The sequence below is a fragment of the Nicotiana tabacum genome, chromosome 5, assembly GCF_000715075.1.
Source record: "Nicotiana tabacum cultivar K326 chromosome 5, ASM71507v2, whole genome shotgun sequence".
Classification (NCBI taxonomy): domain Eukaryota; kingdom Viridiplantae; phylum Streptophyta; class Magnoliopsida; order Solanales; family Solanaceae; genus Nicotiana; species Nicotiana tabacum.
This window is the reverse complement of record NC_134084.1, coordinates 165,330,885-165,353,387: the sequence shown is the minus strand read 5'-3', so window position 1 is coordinate 165,353,387 and position 22,503 is coordinate 165,330,885.

Sequence of the window (22,503 nt, the reverse complement as noted above, 5' to 3'; positions counted from 1 at the left end):
CATTGAAACCATTAAAATTCAATTCCGGAGTCGTTTGCACAAAAGTCAAACTCCGGTCAACTCTTTAAACTTAAGCTTTGAACCTTAAATTTCATTCTTTCAAACTAACACCGAAATAACTGAAAATCAAAAACAACAATTCACACAAGTGATAATACATCGTATGAAGCTATTCAAGACTTCAAATAGTAGAACGAAGCATAAGTGCCAAAATGACCGGTTGAGTCGTTACAAGACCTCATCCTTATATAACATCCACCGCAGCTTGTAGCCCGATTTAAATATTTTACATTATATAAAATACGAGGATCTCATCCTCAACTCTGTACCACAAGTAATATGCACATTGTGCCAAATTGGAACATTCCATTTTCTTCTTTTGAATAATTTTCCGTTTAACAAAATCACAACACATAATGATAGACATAGCTATCTCCATCGAATCTCCCAATAGGAGTATTCACATAAGCAGATTTCAGAATTACGAAGCTCACTCATACGTGGAGAACAATAGGAGGACTTACCTCGATATTCATAACCGAGTCAAGTTAAGAAAATTCTTACTTTATAATAATTCGAGACCGTACTTGTAACGACACCATCTGGTGTTTTAACCTCAGCCATACCATAGAAAATATATCAACGGCTGGGTCTCCACCTCTTGGAGTCTCACCTCCACCTCTAACATCCTGACCCCTATCTCTAGTTGGTCATGTAAGTGGAGTAGTAACTGCAATGGGGCACGTAGCCTGAGTGCTTTTAAAAAAAATATGTTTCTCCCAAGTCTAGGACAATTTTCCCATGATGTGCGTAGTACTACCACATTCATAACAATCCCTTTGAGGGTTCAGCTGCTCATGTTGAGTCTATGCTAGATAACTGGAATAACCATTATATGAACCTCATGTCGGTAGTGCATTAAAAGAACTTACTGGAGCACCCCGAGTAATCAGATATATTGATTGGGCTGGCCGGCTACCCGAGCCCCTGTCATAATGATTTGTAGTTATAGAGTAGAATCCGCTGAATCATTTAAAACCTTGAGACCTCTTGGTATTCTTAGCTTCCTCTTTTCCTAATCCAAAACACATTCTAACATTTTGGTAATTTCTACCATAAGCCGAAATGAAGAATCAACCTGTAGCTTCCCGGGTTGTACAAAATTTCAATATCATAATTGAGTCCCTTAATGAGTTTGTGGACTCGCTCTCTGGTTTTAGGAACCAAAGTAGGAGTATGACAGATAACTTATTGAACCTGATGATATATTCTGACACCGTAATGGTGACCTGACATACCGTTCAGACCCCATATGCCACATATTACAAAGAATCCAGGAGACAAACTCCTTTAAAAATATTTCTGAGGGCTGAGCCGAGTAGGTGGTGTTGCATTGGCTAGTCTGCCCTCTTCATAGGCTTGCCACAAACACCAGCGACTAATTTCTTCTTTTGCTATGTTGACTCAACACTGCTGAGCTAACCTATTTATTCATATACTCTTCGATTCTTCTTTGGGGTAACTCTTTCCCCTAATTATGCACAACGATCACAAAAGTATAGCTCCATCAAGATAAATCTTGGCACGAACTACATAGTCTAGAAGATCGTCAACCACTGTACTTCCTCTGAAGCGCCCCAAAATATGCAACCTTGACGTCCACACTGAGCAAACCTTCTATAAATGTAAAGTTGTTTTTTTCTAACTCATATAAATCAACCAGACGCCAAGGTCCGTTGTACCCCTACATGATTCACTGGTGATCTTCTCAATGCGTCCGCATCTTCAGACAGAACCATAATGGGTTTAGTAAATACATAATCTTTCCACCACCTCTTGGCGAAACCCGTCATCTGAAATACAGTAAAATCAACCCCCATTGCTTCCAACTATTCCCATGTTCTATGATACTTCATTGCAGCCCCTGTCATAATGATTTGTAGTTATAGAGTAGAATCCGCTGAATCATTTAAAACCTAGAGACCTCTTGGTATTCTTAGCTTCCTCTTTTCCTAATCCAGAACACATTCTAACATTTTGGTAATTTCTACCATAAGCCGAAATGAAGAATCAACCTGTAGCTTCCCGGGTTGTACAAAATTTCAATATCATAATTGAGTCCCTTAATGAGTTTGTGGACTCGCTCTCTGGTTTTAGGAACCAAAGTAGGAGTATGACAGATAACTTATTGAACCTGATGATATATTCTGACACCGTAATGGTGACCTGACACACCGTTCAGACCCCATATGCCACATATTACAAAGAATCCAGGAGACAAACTCCTTTAAAAATATTTCTGAGGGCTGAGCCGAGTAGGTGGTGTTGCATTGGCTAGTCTGCCCTCTTCATAGGCTTGCCACAAACACCAGCGACTAATTTATTCTTTTTCTATGTTGACTCAACACTGCTGAGCTAACCTATTTATTCATATACTCTTCGATTCTTCTTTGGGGTAACTCTTTCCCCTAATTATGCACAACGATCACAAAAGTATAGCTCCATCAAGATAAATCTTGGCACGAACTACATAGTCTAGAAGATCGTCAACCACTGTACTTCCTCTGAAGCGCCCCAAAATATGCAACCTTGACATCCACACTGAGCAAACCTTCTATAAATGTAAAGTTGTTTTTTTCTAACTCATATAAATCAACCAGACGCCAAGGTCCGTTGTACCCCTACATGATTCACTGGTGATCTTCTCAATGCGTCCGCATCTTCAGACAGAACCATAATGGGTTTAGTAAATACATAATCTTTCCACCACCTCTTGGCGAAACCCGTCATCTGAAATACAGTAAAATCAACCCCCATTGCTTCCAATTATTCCCATGTTCTACAATACTTCATTGCAGCGGTTCAGAAAATCCTATGGGTCCTCAGAAGGTGTACCATTGAAATGGACTGGAAATAGCTTGGTAAACTTGTCCAATCACAGCAAAGCCTCAAAAGACAAGGCAGGCCTCTCATCAGCCTATGCCGCAATAACTGGTTGAGATGCCCCAACTAGACAAGATTAAGCTAAATCATTCATAAGCTCATGCAACACAACCCATCTAATTCCTCAAACCATTTGCAAATCTCGCATTCACCCTTGTAACAATCAATCTAACTCACATACGCGATCCAAACTCAAACTGCAACACATGTAGTTCACTAGTAAAAGAAGACTCGCTACAAAACAACATGGGGTTCGCACAAACCTTAACACACCCTGCAGGAGATAACCTACCCACTTAGCCTTAACTAGTATCTCTCTACATTTTTCCATAATCATAATATTACGCAATCACTTTATTTTTCCTGAGTCCGAGCTCATATCACAACGTGAAATCTACTTCACTCCCAACTAGACAACATGAAAAGATCCTTCAACACACCCACATCTCGGGGATATGCATCAAATCATGATAGAAATCAAGCACCAGGTAGTTCTTTCTAACCTCAAGCAGACCCTTCTCGTCACATTCAAATCATATGAACATATCTCACTGTCACATCATACTCATCACATAGCTACCAGCCATCACTTCCACTAAGAGGGACACTATCGAACATATAAATCTAAAAGCACACGCTCAGACAATCAACACTTCAGTGTTCAAGCTACAAGCAGAGCCTAGCCTCAAGTCCTCCATACTGGCCCAACATCAACACACAGAAATCACATCTCGCCCCTTGATCAGGGAATCACAAGCCGTCAATGCATAGCTGATACCGAGCGCTTATACGCACATAGGAACGCGTGGAAGGAATTCAAATAGTTAAATTTCAAGCTGAATCAATGTCACACGATAAGAATTCAAGAATGCGGGATTCTCAAAAGGTTCTGCAGCCTCTCAAAGATAAGTACAGACGTCTCTGTACCGATCTGCAAGACTCTACTAAACCTGCTCATGACTCGTGAGACCTATATAACCTAGACTCTGATACCAACTTGTCACGACCCAAAATCTCACCTGTCGTGATGGCACCTATCGTGGAATTAGGCAAGCCTCAACTCGACATCTCAACATAGTAGAACTTTTAAATAAAGGCGGAAGCAGTTAATATTAAAGAAATCCTTTTAAAAATAGAATATAACTCTAAAATTACTATACAATCCATCCCCAAAACCCGGTGTCACTAAGTGCATGAGCGTATAAATGATAACAACATCCGACTGATAAAACACTGTCTGAAAATATAGAATAATACAACATGAAAGGAAAGGAGAGTCAAGGTTCGTGAATACCATGCAGCTACCTTAATAGTCTCCTGAGTCTGACTCCTCAATCAGCAACCGCCGTAACCAGAAGTGTCTGGATTTGTACATGAGGTATAGGGGGTAATGTCAGTATACCAACTAAGTAAGTAACAGAAATAAATAAGGAACTGAGAAGTAGTGACGAGCTATGCAAATAAAGTTATCTCAATAACTTTCAAATAAGAGTGGTCATACTTTTGATTTAACAGTTTAAGTCTCATCAGTGCGTACTCAAATAAACCAGATATCAAATATTCTAGAAATATGTACGACGGGGACAAATAGCAACTAAGTGTAGCAATTAACTGAAAACAAATATGGCATCTCAAGGCAACAATCACTCAACTCATCTCAACAGCTTAATCACTCGGATCCCAGCCCTCAATAAGCATACTTAATAGGTACCTGCACTCACTGGGGGTGTGCAGACTCTGGAGGGACTCCTTCAGCCCAAGCGCTATAAACTGCACGGACAACTCACGTGTTGCACAGACAACTCACATGATATCATATACCTGCGCTCACTGGGGGTGTGCAGACTCTTAGAGGGGCTCCTTCAGCCCAAGTGCTATAATCTGCATGGACAACGCACGTGCTATAATATAATATCTGGATCCACAAAGACAACTCACGTGCTGCACAGACAACTCACGTGTTATAATATCAATATCTGGATCTGCACGGACAACTCACGTGCTATAGTATCAATATCTGGATCCGCACGGGCAACTCACGTGCCATAGTATTAATATCTCACAACTAGGCCCTCGGCCTTACTCAGTCATTAATATCTCCAGTCTCTCGGACTCTCAGAAATCATATAAACAGCCCAAACAGAAGTAATATTGTCACGACCCGGATTTTCACCCTCGGGAGAAGTGATGGCGCCTACTAGTACGGTTAGGCAAGCTAATTAATTGCATAATTTACCTTTTTACCCATTTTATGTTCATTAACAATTTCGAAATAATAACATTTAAACAGCGGAATTTAACACGAGCGGAAGAAAGAAAAGTTGCAGGTCGCACGTATAGGAATCGCGAACCCCGACCTCTGCTATGTTGGGAAATGCAAAACAGGGTTCGCATTTGCAAACCCTTCAGGAAAATGGGATCTTCGCATTTGCGAAAGGCATGTCGCATTTGCGACTTGGGAATTGCGGAGAACGGGTCGCATTTGCGACCCAAGGCTGAACGATGAATTTCGCATTTGCGAAGGAGTACTCGCTTTTGCGAGCAAAGCAGGCCTGGGCTGATTTTCGCATTTGTCATCCAGCCTTCGCAATTGCAAACTCGCATTTGCGAGCCAGGCTTCGCATCTGTGGGCCTGGGCACACCAGCTAAAATCTTGCAATTTTTCTAAGTTCAAAATGCACTCTGTGGCCTATCCAAAAATCACCCGAGCCCTCGGGGATCCAAACCAAATATACACACAACCTCAAAAATATCCCACAGACTTATTCGTATACTCATATCACCAAAATAACATCAGAAACATCGAATTACACCTCAATATCAATGAAATTTATCAAAACTTCTTAAACATCAAATTTTCCAATTAAGGCCCGAATTATGTCAAACGGACTCCGTTTCTTACCAAACTTCACAGATTTATCTTATATCATATATAAGACCTATACCAGGCACTAGAACCAAAATACGGGCCCGATATCATCATGTTCTAATCAAATTTCATTTCAAATTCCTTTAAACAATTTCAGAAAACAATTTCTTTCAAAAATTTATTTCTTGGGCTTGGGACCTCGGAATTCGATCCTGGGCATACCCCAAGTCCCATATTTTCCTATGGACCCTTCAGGACCGTCAAATCACGGTTCTGGGTTCATTTACTAAAACGTTGACCGAAGTCACATTAATTCATTTTATAGTCAAATTTTATCATTTTTCACAGATTTTTACATATAGGCTTTCCGGGTACGCATTCGGACTGCGCATGCAAATTGAGGTAATGCTAAAAGAAGTTTTTAAGGCCTCGAAATGCAGAATTCCTTTTAAAAACAAGTAATGACCTCTTGGGTCATCACATTCTCCACCTCTAAAACAACCGATCGTCTTCGAACGGACAAAAGAAGGAAGTACCTGACTCGGGGAAAAGATGGGGATAACGGCTTCGTATATCGGACTCGGACTCCCAGGTTGATGCCTCAGGAGGCTGACCTCTCCACTAAACACGAACAGAAGGAAAACTCTTCGATCTCAACTGACGAACCTGCTGGTCTAGAATAGCTACCAGCTCCTCCTCATATGACAAGTCCGTGTCCAACTGGACAGTGCTGAAATCTAACACGTGGGATGGATCGTCGTGATACTTCTAAAGCATGGACAAATGAAACATTGGATGCACGGCTGATAAGCTCTACGGCAAGGCAATTTTATAAGCCATCTCTCCCACTCGATCAAGAATCTCAAACGAGCCAATGAACCTAGGGCTAAGCTTGCCCTTCTTCCCAAATATCATCACGCCCTTCATAGGCGACACTCGAAGCAATACCCGCTCACCGACCATGATAGCAAATCACGAACCTTGCAGTCGGCATAACTCTTTTGCCTGGACTGAGCTGTACGAAGCCTATCCTGAATAAACCTGACCTTGTGCAAGGCCTCCTGAACCAAATCCGTACCCAACAACCGAGCCTCTCCTGGCTCAAACCATCCAACCGAAGACCGACACCGCCTACCATATTGTTACACCCCGCAATATTACGTTGATATTACGTTCGGCAGTATTATATTACGACAATGTTATGCTTTACAGTAATATATTACGATGATGTTACCCTCTACAGTAATATATTACGATGATATTGCGTCTTGTAGTATTAGGTTATGACAGTGTTGTACTCAATAGTATTACATTACGGTGATGTTACGCTTCGCAGTAAAAAGTTACGACTATATTGTACCCTGCAGTAATGTACGTTGAATTTGTAATAAGATAATTGGCATCAGTCCAAGGAAAAGATTATTTGGAGATTATAAGGATTATAAGTGATGAGTAAATTCGTGAAGGTAAGAGGGTAAGTAATATCGAAGAAAACGAATTTTTGTCGAAGTTTGGCATGTTGGGGTAAAATACGGCCTGATCTAAAATACCCGGTATTTATGGACTAATACCATACAAGGTACCATATGGCCATGATAGAGAGGTGTATAAGGTATGCTAAAAATGAGCAATATTTCAAGTAATTTGGGGTAACTCTTAATTATGCAGGTAATTGGTTAATTACCGGGTAGCGGGGTATTACCTAATAAATTAAGTGTGAATTGGATAAGTGTTTGGGGGGACAATATAGACGTGTGGTTTATGGATATTTGACAGTAAGTTGCCACCTAATTATAATCTTAAGAAGGTGGTGGCAACATTTAGTATTATGTATGACTTTATGTTTATTCTTGTTGAACAAAGCTAGCTTTAATTCACAAATGATGATAAACCTTGAGAGCAACAAAGTACGGACAAAAGCTTCACTTACTTCACATTCTTGGAATGAAAATTCACGTTTCATACCAACAAAATTAATATCTTGTAGAGATGGCTGATCGTGAGCTCTTTAAAGAGCAAAACAAATTCGTACCAAAAGATTTATAGCATTGGTTGGTTGATATTATAAAGCGTGTATTGCAAATTCGATTTTTGGGTTCTAAATTCAATCCACGAAGGTTTCCAACATGATAATTATACAGAGTTGTTCCTATTCTAGATATGTTAAGGCTATCCCTTCTTTCTTTTGGCATGATCCTCACGATACGAACGAAACGTGCAAATGCACAAATTCCATGAATGACTCTATTCATAGAAGTATTAGAGACATCTATGTTCTGGAATTTCCACGTGTAATATTTTATCATTTGTTCATGGGTCTCAGAAAAAGTTATTAAAGTTGAAAAGAGTTTACTTTATGATATTACTCAAAGGCAAAATGATCTTATAAAGCTCCGAAAGATTTTATTAACGTACTTTTCATGCATTGCATTCATGTGCATTGACACATGACCAGATGGCGTTATATATGCGTATATAAATATATGTATATGGGATATGGGAAAAGGTTATGGCGTTATATACGCGCCACCACCTGATCAGCTGGTATATGATGATGATGTTGCCCACAGTGGCTAAAATATGATTCAAACGGCGTTATATACGCGTATATATGTATGTATTCAAATGGCGTTATATACACGTATATATGTATGTATATATTATGGGATATGGAAAAGGTTATGGCGTTATATACACACCACCACCTGATCAGCTGGTATACGATGATGATTTTGCCCACAGTGGCCGATATGACATGATGGGATGCCCTCAGAGGCTGATGATGTTATGAAGCACATACCTATGCACGACATAACATTCATACGCATATGCATGATGCTAAAAGTAATTTATGATTTACAAGGTTAATCAGACTTACAGGTTGAGTCATGTACTCTATATTTCTTCAATGTCTCTTATGGATTTATTTATGTGCCTTACATACTCGATACATTATTCGTATTGACGTCCCTTTTGCCTGGGGACACTGCATTTCATGCCCCCAGGTCCTGATAGACAGGCCGAGAGCCCTCCAAGTAGGCTATCAGCTCAGCGTAAGATGTTGGTGCGCTCTATTTGCTTCGGAGTTGCTCGTTTGGTTAGTATGATTTAGACGTGTATTGTTTGGTATGGGGGGACTCTGTCCTGACCTTTATGATATTTATGTACTCTTAGAGGCTTGTAGACATATGTCGTGTATGTGAAAGATTGTACAGCCTTATCGGCCTATGTTATGAGTTTATAAATGATCATGTTGGCCTATTAGGCCCGTATGTCACGTGTATATGATGATGTAATAAGAAATATACGTTATGTTGGTACTCGGTTGAGTAAGGTACTGGGTGCTTGTCACGGCCCATCGGTTTAGGTCGTGACAAAAGTGGTATCAGAGCAGTTCTGTCTTAGGAAGTCTACAAGTCGTGGCTAGTAGAGTCTTGTTTATGAGTGTGTCGTGCACCACACTTATAAGCAGGAGGCTACATGGCATTTAAGACGGTCACTCTTTCTTCTTACTCTAGATCGTGTGGTAGAGCTCACTTATAAGAATTCAAGTCCTGAACTTCTATTTTTATTCGTAATAAGACAATGCCTATGTTCAGAAAGATTATCGATAAGAGATATAGCTGTGGAAGTGTTGAATTAGAGGAACTCGATTTTGTATCATGCTTATGATAAGTAAATGTGAGATCTTCAGCAGATCATGTGTGTACTGAAAGGTGTAAGCCTCTTGATAAGAAGCCTTAAGGCAAGAATGCCTATCCATCTTTATAATGAAAGAAAATGAGAGATTAAGAAGATAAATACAAGTTTCAACGAGCAAAAGAAGCAAGATAAAGAATAGTACGAGGCATCCAGTTAACAAAGGATAACAGTGTTTATAATTCAGGCAGAGGCACATAAGCTTTTTGAGTTATATTCAATAGTAACAGAGGTATATACAATTGGTCGCACCCATTACAGATATGCCCTATGAGGGTTAATAGAAGTAGTATAAGAAGATATGATGAATGAATTGTTTGTGACAGTTGACATTTTCAAAGGATATTGCAAATGTGCAAATAAATCTCCTTGTGAGACACCCAGATGGTACACTTTAAAATAGTGCAGCCAGAAATAAGTACTACAAAGACATGCACTATAAGCCTTGAAGGGATACATATTACCTTAGTGTGGCTCGCGTCCCTAGTAAAGCGAGAACGTTAAGCAACTTGAAGAGCCACTAGAGGGAGCAAAGGGAAGCTAAAAGCAAAAGAATGTTTTGTTTGAGTTTTCAAAATAAAGTGATAGGCATAAATTTTGGCGGGAAATAAAAAAGAGTTAATGAAACATAATGAGTAAGATGTGGTACATGGATGATAACAGTAGATCAAAAGATGACAATGTTACAAAATCTATAGTTAAGTGAAGGAAGAGACGAGGGGTGACAGGTTTTAGGACAACAAAAGAGTATAGGCCATACAGTCATGTCCTCATTTCTAGAAATAAGCCCACAACTTTAGCGCGGTTACCAAGAGGAAAAGTTAGACCCCTGAGTAACAAGAAATCAGTATGGGCTGGTGAATAAGATAAACTAAATATGAATTAGGGATTGAGAGATTTGGTAATAGTCAGCATCATGAAAATTTCATATCACATTTCGACAATAATAAGACGGACAACAGAAGAAGGTTCATGAGAAATTCAGAGAATGGTCATTTAAGAAGAAGCTTCCCTAAAGCAAGCAATGTTAACAAAGTTAAGCTTAAGGGACTGTATGTACCAGTTACATTAAGTGTCACCCTCGCGAGTAAGGGGATTTGTCATCCTTGGTACAGAAGGATTGTCGCAAGGCGAGTAAGTATCATTGATATTGAGAAACGACGCCAAAGATTAAGAGGTAAAATAACTATAGGTAGATCCTCGTGGCTTCAGCTCTTAGTACACCCCTAAAGGGGAGAATATTGAGTGACATGGCATTAAGTCAGAATTAAGTGGTTCTAGTTACTATGTAATGGTAAAGGAAGAATGTGATAAATGAAAGAGGAATAAGACGACACTTATCCAAATCTTACAGATACGCTACGATTCAAGAATATTGTGCAAGCACAACGTCAAGGAGAGGAAGTAAAGGTCCCAGCCCGAGCTGTTATTAATAAATAAGGAGTCAGTGCGAGACGTAAGTTAAAACAAAGTAAATAACCCAAGAAAGATTACGAGGAATATTGATATGAGAATTGGCCAACGAGTAGTTAGTAATTGGTTAGGAAGATCTCAATTATGGCTAAAAAGGGGATTACAAACGAGTTATCAGATCGTGTAAAATAAATGTAGTAGAACCCAACATGGAGAATTCAGCCTCGGAGAATATCATTATAATACTTGAGGTATAATCAAACAAGAGTCGGGGTAGTTAAAGGTACCGCATGAGTATTACAGGGATAAAAGAAAGTGCCACTAGGAACGCAGTCAAAATATTAGTTCAGAAGCAACCATAAAAGCACAAAGGCATGGAAGTAAGCAACTACAGATGATTATAGGCAAGTAAGGACATCAAAAAGGTTCGTAATAAGCTCACAGTTTTACGAGAGTCAATGGTTCTCCCTAAGTACTACAACGAAAGACTAGTTGAGGAGATAAGATAGAAGGCTTCAACCTAAGCACAACGTCCTAAAGAGGAAATGGTCATGTAACAGCAATATCACAACAATATTTTAAGCATTCCAAAGGAGAGTGGCACCTACCGTGACTAATGAATGGGAAGTAAGAATTAAAAGTAATATTCGAGATCATATGAGTTGTATGAAAATTCTGGCAAGTGTGGGCACTAAGATAAGCTAAGTATGGACGGAACGAGGGGCAGAAAGATCAGGAAAAGTAATAGCTTACGTTGAAAGAAAGCTAAAATGGAACAAAAGAATTATTTGATCAATGAGCCAGAGTTAGTACGTTATAGATACACTCAAGATTTTGGAGCATTATCCAGGCAGCATATTTGTTGATAATCATATAGCCATAGAAGACTCCGGTATAAGTTAAAAGAAAGAATTAAGCCCAGGGCATAGACAAAGGATTGAATTGGTAGAATATTATATCATGGATATTCCATAACGCCCATGAAAGGCTAAGGTAATAACTGATACCATGAACCACAGATCAGAAGATAGCTTAAACCTACATAAAGGCTGATCAGAAGGAAGAGGAAACTAAAGAATTACATTACCTAAGTAAATCAAGAGTCTGATTATTGGACCTAGAAAAATTATAGAAGTTGTGCTGGAGAACATGACAGAATCACTCTTAATATCAGATGTTCAAGAGAAATAACACAACCATAATCTATAATGGCTCTACAAGGAAGCCAGTTAGAAGAAGTAACAGCCTCATACGAAGTCAGCATGAAGATCGCACCGGATTGTGTATGTACCAGTATTATAATAGAAATTCAAGTTATGGACAATAATTACACCTAGGTAGAAGGGAGGTCACGAAAGAGATAGAAGATACGATACGAGATTTTAAGGTAAGTAAGGTAAAGGTGAACAACGTACGAGATACCTAAAGGCAGAAGATCGTGAATAGTCCATACTTCGAATAGAAGGCAATAAGCACGGGAATCCAATAACCAGGAATGATAGAGGCATCGTCAGCGACATGTCTTCCAGCCTATGGTTTCTAAGTACTGAGAGATATAGTTAAGAGAACAGAGAAAACTTGGAGACAATGTGATGTTTCGCTTGAAATTCCAGAATAACATAAGGAAATCTATGGTGCAAGCAAGTTGAAGGAAAGTTTATATATGAATATGTATAGGTCACAAGCTAAAGTATGGTAGAACGACAAAGTTTTAAGGAAACATGAGTAAGGATGAGGAAAGGCAAGTGAAAAGGTGACGAGAATGGATAAGTCCTCAGGATTAAGTCTATGAAAACAAGAGAGATAATGGTTTCTCTAAGTTATTGAAAGTTCAATATAGCCTTAATGAACTCAAAGGAGTCTAAGATTAATAGCATTTAGAAAAAATGAAATGTTGACCTAGTAATAAAATGAGGGCATAATTATGACAGATAAAGGATGACGTTTGGGCCTTTGTTTGAATAATGATTTGAAAAAAAAATAGAAGAAGAGAAGGAGAAAAGATTTCGCTGGCGGCACGAAATTAGGATACCCCCATAAGGTGAATCACATTGTGACACTATGAAATACGATTATGGGAATTACTTCGAATATTCCTCAATACAACGTAAGCCCTAGCGGTAGTGTATTACGTACGAAGTTTCGAGTCTTAAAGTAAAGGATTATAGATCAACATTGAGGCGAATCAACAATGGTTAGATATAAGTTACAAAGTATTACATGATATTAGGCCATGATTCTTAAGACGAACGGTAATGAAGGGGCATTGAAGGACTGAGATTTATACCTAAAGGGTAGGCAACAAAAATAACTGGGAATTTGGTAAGCATACCGTAGTAAAGGTAGATTGAAGCAAAAATTATGGTATACTATAACCCATGGAAATAGAGTAAAGTCATATGAATGGATAACCAGATCTATGACATAAGATATGACCATATTCGCAAGTTCTACAAAGTATCGAGCAAAGGACTTCAGTATACCTAGAGAGGCCCAGAGAGGTATCCTATTAATCCTTGTATATACAAAGTAAGGCCTAGAGACTGACTAAAAGATAAAAGGAAAAAGGAAAGATGAATCGCATAAGTGCACCTATAAAGCTAGGGTCATATAGGCTGTATGACAGGAGGTAACAGAAAATGCAAGATTAGGAAGATTTCGACCACAGGTCATGATATGAGCAAAAAGACTAAAGGGGGGAATACCCTAGACTTTGGATTTATTCATAGAAGCAACTGCTTAAATGGAAATAAGAGTATTAAGGTATTCACAAGAGCTATAAGTTACGAAAATGATAAGAACATCAGTCAACATTCGAGGACGAATGTTCCAAAGGGGGGAATGATGTTACGCCCCGCAATATTACGTCGATATTATATTCTGCAGTATTATATTATGATAATGTTATGCTCTGCAGTAATATATTACGATGATGTTACCCTCTGCAGTAATATATTACGATGATGTTGTGTCTTGCAGTATTATATTACGATAGTGTTGTACCCAACAGTATTACATTACGGTGATGTTACGCTTCGCAGTAATAAGTTACGACGATATGCACCCTGCAGTAATGTACGTTGAATTTGTCATAAGGTAATTGACATCAGTCCAAGAAAAAGATTATTTGGGGTTTATAAGGATTATAAGTGATGAGTAAATTCGTGAAGGTAAAAGGGTAAGTAATATCGAAGAAAACGAATTTTTGTCGAAGTTTGGCATGTTGGGGTAAAATACGGCCCGAGCTAAAAAACCCGATATTTATGGACTAGTACCATACAAGGTACCACATGGACATGATAGAGAGGTGTATAAGGTATGCTAAAAATAAGCAATATTTCAAGTAATTTGGGGTAACTCTTAATTACGCGGGTAATTAATTAATTACCGGGTAGCGGGGTATTACCTAATAAATTAAGCGTGAATTAGATAAGTGTTTGGGGGGACAATATACATGTGTGGTTTATGGATATTTGACAGCAAGTTGCCACCTAATTATAACCTTAAGAAGGTGGGGGCAACATTTACTATTATGTACGACTTTATGTCATTCTTGTTGAAGAAAGCTAGCTTTAATTCACAAATGATGATAAACCTTGAGAGCAACAAAGTACGGATGAAAGCTTCACTTACTTCACATTCTTGGAATGAAAATTCACGTTTCATACCAACAAAATTGATATCTTGTAGAGATGGCTGATCGTGAGCTCTTTAAAGAACAAAACAAATTCGTACCAAAAGATTTATAACGTTGGTTGGTTGATATTATAAAGCGTGTATTGCAAATTCGATTTTTGGGTTCTAAATTCAATCCATGAAGGTTTCCAACAGGATAATTATATGGAGTTGTTCCTATTCGAGGTATGTTAAGGCTATCCCTTCTTTCTTTTGGCATGATCCTCACGATACGAACGAAACGTGCAAATGCACAAATTCCATGAATGACTCTATTCATAGAAGTATTAGAGACATCTATGTTCTGGAATTTCCACGTGTCGTAATATTTTATCATCTGTTCATGGGTCTCAGAAAAAAATATGAAAGTTTAAAAGAGTTTACTTTATGATATTACTCAAAGGCAAAATGATCTTATAAAGCTCCGAAAGATTTATTAATGTACTTTTCATGCATTGCATTCATGTGCATTGACCCATGACCAGATGGCGTTATATACGCGTATATATGTAAATATATGTATATGGGATATGGGAAAAGGTTATGGCATTATATACGCACCACCACCTTATCAGCTGGTATATGATGATGATGTTGCCCACAGTGACTAAAATATGATTCAAACGGCATTATATACGCGTATATATGCATGTATGGCTTTATATACGCGTATATTATATGTATATGGGATATGAAAAAGGTTATGGCGTTATATACGCACCACCACCTGATCAGATGGTATACGATGATGATGTTGCCCACAGTGGCCGATATGACATGATGGGATGCCATCAGGGATGATGATGTTTTGAAGCATGTATCTATGCACGACATGACATTCATACGCATATGCATGATGCTAAAAGTAATTTATGATTTACAAGGTTAATCAGACTTACAGGTTGAGTCATGTACTCTATATTTCTTCCATGTCTCTTATGGATTTATTTATGTGCCTTACATACTCGGTACATTATTCGTACTGACGTCCCTTTTGCCTGGGGACACTGCATTTCATGCCCGCAGGTCCCCACAGAGAGGTCGAGAGCCCTCCAAGTAGGCTATCAGCTCAGCGGAAGATGTTGGTGCGCTCCATTTGCTTCAGAGTTGCTCGTTTGGTTAGTATGATTTAGACGTGTATTGTTTGGTATGGGGGACTCTGTCCCGACCTTTATGATATTTATCTACTCTTAGAGGCTTGTAGACATATGTCGTATACGTGAAAGATTGTACGGCCTTGTCGGCCTATGTTCTGAGTTTATAAATGATCATGTTGGCCTATTAGACCCGTATGTCACGTGTATATGATGATGTAATAAGAAAGATACGTTATGTTGGTACTCGGTTGAGTAAGGTACGGGGTGTCCGTCACTGCCCATCGGTTTGGGTCATGACACATATAAAGCCTCTAAGGGGCCATCTGGATACTCGACTGGTAGCTGTTGTTGTAGGCAAACTCTGTTAAAGGCAAAAACTGATCCCATGAGCCTCCAAAGTCAATGACACAAGCTTGGAGCATATCCTCCAAAATCTGAATAGTCCGCTCGGACTGCCCGTCCATCTGAGGATGAAACGTTGTGCTCAACTCAACCCGCATTCCCAACTCTCGCTGAACTGCTCTCCATAAGCGTGAGGGAAACTGCGTACCTCGGTCCGATATGATAGACACGAGCACACCATGAAGGTGAACAATCTCCCGAATATAGATCTCAGCTAACCTCTCAGAAGAACAGGAGACTACCACAGGAATGAAATGCGTTGACTTGGTCAGCCTATCAATAATGACCCATACTGCGTCGAACTTCCTCCGAGTCTGTGGGAGTCCAACAACGAAATCCATAGTGATCCACTCCCACTTCCACTCGGGAAGCTCAATCCTTTGAAATGAACCACCGGGCCTCTAATGCTCATACTTAACCTGTTGACAATTCGAACACCGAGCCACATATGCAACGATATCCTTCTTCATTCTCCGCCACCAGTAATGTTGCCGCAAATCCTAATACATCTTCGCGGTGCCCGGATGAATAGAGTACCAAGAGTTGTGGGCCTCCTCTAAAATCAACTCTCGGAGCCCATCCACATTAGGTACACAAACTCGACCCTGCAATCTCAAAACTCCGTCATCACCTAAGGTAACCTGCTTGGCACCTCTGTGTTGTACCATATCTCTATGGATACCCATATAGGGATCATCATACTGCCGATCACGGATACACTCCAATAAAGAAGAACGAGCGACCGTGCAAGCTAACACCCGACTAGGCTCAGAAACATCCAACCTCACGAACTGATTGGCCAAAGCCTGAACATCCAAAGCAAGCGACCTCTCACCGATCAGAATATAAGCAAGACTGCCCATACTGGTTGACTTCCTACTCAAGGCATCGGCCACCACATTGGCCTTTCTCGGATGATATAAGATGGTGATATCATAGTCCTTCAACAACTCCAACCACCTCCTCTGCCTCAAATTCAATTCCTTTTGCTTGAACAAATACTGAAGACTCTTGTGATCCATGAACACCTCACATGCCACGCCATACAGATAATGTCTCCAAATCTTTAACGCGTGAACAATGGCTGCCAACTCCAGATCATGAACCGGATAGTTCTTCTCATGAATCTTCAACTACCGCGAAGCATAGGCAATAACCTTGCCATCCAATACGAGATGTCCAAGTCCAATACGAGATGCATCACAATAGACTGTATAAGGCCCTAAACTTGTGGGCAAAACCAATACCGGTGCCGTAGTTAGAGCTGTCTTGAGCTTTTGAAAGCTCGCCTCACACTCATCCGACCATCTGAACTGGGCACCCTTCTGGGTCAACCTGGTCATTGAGGTTGCGATCGATGAAAACCCCTCCATGAACCGACAATAGTAGCCTGCCAATCCCAAGAAACCCCAAATTTATGTAGATAATGCTAGTCTAGGCCAGTTCTTAACTGCCTCAATCTTCTTCGGATCAACCTGAATACCCTCCGCTGATACAACATGACCCAGGAATGTAACTGAACTCAACCATAACTCACACTTTAAGAACTTAGCATATAACTGACTATCCCTCAAGGTTTGAAAAACCACTCTAAGATGCTGCTTGTGCTCCTCCTGGCTGCGGAAATATATCAAAATATCATCAATGAAGTCTATCACGAACGAATCCAAGTTGTTGTGGCATTTGTCACCAAATCCATAAAAGTTGTTGTGGCATTTGTCAACCCGAATGACATAACCAAGAACTCATAATGCCCATACCGAGTGCGAAAGGCTGTCTTAGGGACATTGGATACCTTAATCCTCAACTGATAGTAGCCAGATCCCAAGTCAATCTTTGAAAATACCTTGGCACCCTAAAGCTGATCAAAAAAATCATCAATCCTCGGCAATGGATACTTATTCTTGATTGTAACCTTGTTCAACTATCGGTAATCAATACACATTCTCATCGACCCATCCTTCTTCTTAACAAACAACACCGGCGCACCCCAAGGCGAGACACTCAGCCTAACAGAACCCTTCTCAAGCAAGTCTTGCAACTGCTCCTTCAACTCTTTCAACTCGGGTGGGGCCATACGATATGGTGGGATAGAAATGGGCTAAGTGCCCGGAGCCAAATCAATGCAAAAATCAATATCTCTGTCGGGTGGCATACCCGGCAGGTCTGAAGGGAAAACCTTAGGAAACTCACAAACAAAGGGCACAGAATCAATAGAAGGAACCTCAGCACTAGAATCACGAACATATGCCAAATAGGCCAAACACCCCTTCTCGACCATACGCCTAGCCTTCACATAAGAGATAACACTATGGGTAGAATGACCAGGAGTCCCTCTCCACTCTAAACGAGGTAAACCCAGTAAGGCTAAGGTCATAGTCTTGGCATGATAGTCCAAGATAGCGTGGTAGGGTAATAACCAGTCCATCCCTAATATGACATCAAAATTGACCATATCCAAAAGAAGCAAATCTACACGAGTCTCAAGACCTCTAATCACAACTATACATGAACGATGGACTCGATCTACCACAATAGAATCACCCACCGGTGTAGACACATAAACAGTATCACTCAAAGAATTACTAGGCATGGCCAAATACGGTGCAAAATAAGAGGACACATACGAGTACGTAGACCCTGGATCAAATAACACTGAAGCATCTCTATCACAAACTAGAACCATACTTGTAATAACTGCATCGGAAGCCTCAGCCTCGGGCCTGGCTGGAGGAGCATAACATCGGGGTTGGGCCCCACCACCCTGAACCACATCTCTGGGGCGGCCTGCTGCTTGCTGGCCTCCACCTCTAGCGGCCTGAGCTCCACCTCTAGTACCTCTACCTCCACCTCTAGCACCTCTACCCCTACCTCTAGCTGGCTGGGTGGGCTGTGGAACACCTGGTGCCTGAACCATGGCACGGGAACCCTACTGCTGAGAACTGCTCGGTGCTCAAGGTCAATACCTAGAAATGTGCCTCGTGTCGCCACAAGTAAAACAAGCCCTTGGCTACTGGGGCTGACGACCCTGGAAACTCTGAAGCGGCAGTGCATCGATAGGAGCTGGTGGTGCACTGTAGGACTACTGATCAGAATACTGCATTTGAGAACCATGACCACCTGAAGCACAGTGAGAAACCTGAAGTGTTGACTGAAAAGGCCTGGGAGGATGGCCCCTACCATATGAATCCCTACCTCCAGACGAGGTACCACTCAATCTACCTGAATGACGAGGCCTTTTGTCCAACCCATGACCACCTCCCTGTGACAGAACCATCTCACCTCTCCAAGCCACATTGGCCGCCTCCTGGAAAGATATATCACTCCCAGTCTCCCTAGCCATCTGAAGACGAATCAGCTGAATAAGTCCATCAATAAACCTCCTCACCCTATCTCTCTTGGTGGGAAGTATGACATGAGCATAATGAGCTAGGTCGATGAATCTGGTCTCATATTGGGTGACAGTCATAGAACCTTGCTGGAGATGCTTAAACTGCCTCCGATAAGCCTCTCTTTGAGTGATGGGGAGAAACTTTTCCAGAAATAGCTGAATAAACTGCTCCCAAGTCAAAGCTGGCAATCCAGCTAGTCTAGCCAAACAGAAATCCCTCCACCAAGTCTTGGCAGATCCAGACAAGCGAAAAGTGGCAAAATCAACCCCATTGGTCTCAACTATCCCCATGTTCCTGAGAACCTCGTGACAGCTGTCTAGATAATCCTGGGGATCCTCAGTAGATGCACCGCTGAAAGTAGTAGTGAAAAGCTTGGTGAACCTATCCAACCTTCACAAAGCATCGGCAAACATAGCCGCTCCATCACCAGTCTAAGCTACCACACCCGGCTGAACTGCTCCAACTGGCTGAACCGCTGGAGTCTGAATCTAGGGAGCTACCTGCTCCGGAGTGCGAGTAGTAGGAGTCTAGGCTCCTCCTCTAGCCTGAGAGACAGCTGGTGCTATAGGAAGCAAGCTTGCTCGGGTGACACTCTCCATGAGGCCCACTAGACGTACCAGAGCATCCTGAAGAACTGGGTAGCAATAAACCCCTCTAGGACCTGATTGGGCCCACCGGAACTGTTGGGGTCGGAACCTCATCATCAAAATTAACCTGAGGCTCCGCCGCTGATGCTGTTGCTCGGGGTTGAGATCTGCCCCTACCTCGGCCTCTAGTACAACCTCGGCCTCACCCTCTGCCCCTCATGGGAGTTGCTGCGCTGGTTAGTGGATGAGGAAGCGCGTGTTCTCGCCATCTGTGAAAGAACATAGTAGAAATTCAATTAGCACTGAGAAACCGAATCGCACGATAGGAAAGAATAAATGTGAAGTTTTTCCTAACTCTGTAGCCTTTGGTGGATAAATATAGATATCTTCGTACCGATCCCTCAGACTCTACTAAGCTTGTCTGTGAACTGTGAGACCCATGTAACCTAGAGCTCTGATACCAACTTGTCACGACCCAGATTTTTACCCTCGGGAGTTGTGATGGCGCCTACTAGTACAAGCTAGGCAAGCCAATTAATTGCACAATTTACCTTTTTACCCATTTTATATTCATTAACAATTTCGAAATAATAACATTTAAACAGCGGAATTTAACACGAGCGGAAGAAAGAAACAATAAGCTATCTGAACATGAATATCTAATACATTTGTTTGAGTCTCGACTACCCAGAACTGGTGTCACAGTTTCACAAACGGTCTAGGAATACTACAAATAAAGGGTCTGAAAGGAATAAATAAAACATTGCCTCTAGAAATGCAAGAAAGAAACTGGAATAGTATATAGAAGGAGACGTCAAGGCCTGCGAACACCTGCAGGATTACCTCGGGTCGCCTGATGATCAAGAATCAACAATCTCACTGCGTTCCAAAGTCCACAATACTGGGGTCTGCACAAAAGAGTGCAGAGTGTAGTATCAGCACAACCGACCCCATGTGCTAGTAAGTGTCTAGCCTAACCTCGGCAAAGTAGTGACGAGGCTAGGACCAGACTACCAAATAAACCTGTGCAGTTCAAATATATACAGCGGAAAAGAAATAAACAATTAAATATATGAGGTAGAAACATGCTTCGGGGACTAACATGTAAAACAGACTATCAAGAGAATTATAAAGGAATCAAAATCAACCACTAACAAGAATAAGGAAAACAAAGGCAGATTTCACTTTCTTTTCACATCTTGTTGCAGGCGTGCAACCTGATCCCATTTCCTGTATCTCGTGGCAGGCGTGCTACCCCTCCCATTTCATGTGTCTCGTGGCAGGCGTGCCACCCGCTCCCATTTTATTTATCTCGTGGTAGGCATACCACCCGCTCCCATTTCATTTATCTTGTGGTAGGCGTACCACCCGCTCCCATTTCATGTATCTTGTGGTAGGCGCACCACCCGCTCTCATTTCATTATATCTTATGGTATGCGTACCACCTGCTCCCATTTCATTATATCTTGTGGTAGGCGTACCACACGCTCTCATTTTATTATATCTTGTGGTAGGCGTACCACCCGCTCCCTTTTCATTATATCTTATGGTAGGCGTACCACCCGCTCCTTTTTCATTATATCTTATGGTAGGCATACCACCCGCTCCCATTTACAAGCCAACAATAATCACAAGGAATCCCGGCAAGGGAACAAGAGCAATATAACAACTTCTCGGTAAGGGAACAATGATATTTCAACAACATCCCGAAAAGGGAACAATAATATCAAAACAAACATCCTGGCAAGGGAACAATACTATCAAAACAAACATCCCGGCAATGGATCATTAATATCAAACAAACATCCCGGCAAAGGAACAATGGTGATAATAACATATGAAGCGCAATAAACCATAACGGAGTCATTACAATTATAATACAAGACTCACGGGCATGCTTGACACCAACGTATAGATACTCGTCACCATGCCTATATGTCGTACTCCACAATTAACATGTAGCAAATAAGACACAACTCCTAATCCCTCAAGCTAAGGTTAGACCAAACACTTACCTTGATGCCACGAACACAATTCACGTTTCAACTATAGCTTTACCCCTTGATTCCACCACCAATTCACTCGTATCTAGTCACAAGTTACTTAATTACATCAATAAATGCTAAATGAATCAAACCCAATGCATGAAAATGAGTTTTCTAAAGTTTTACCCAAAAGTCAAAAATCGCCCCCGAGTCCACATGGTCAAAACCCGAGGTTCGAACAAAAATCCGGTTACCCATTCCCCACGAACCCAAATATATAATTTGTTTTAAAATCGGACCTCAAATCGAGGTCCAAATTCCCAATTTTTGAAAAACCTAGGTTCTACCCAAAACACCCAATTTCCCGCATGAAAATCAATGATTTGAAGTTGAAATCATGCTAAAAAATATTAATGATTGAAGAAATCTAGTTAGAAATGA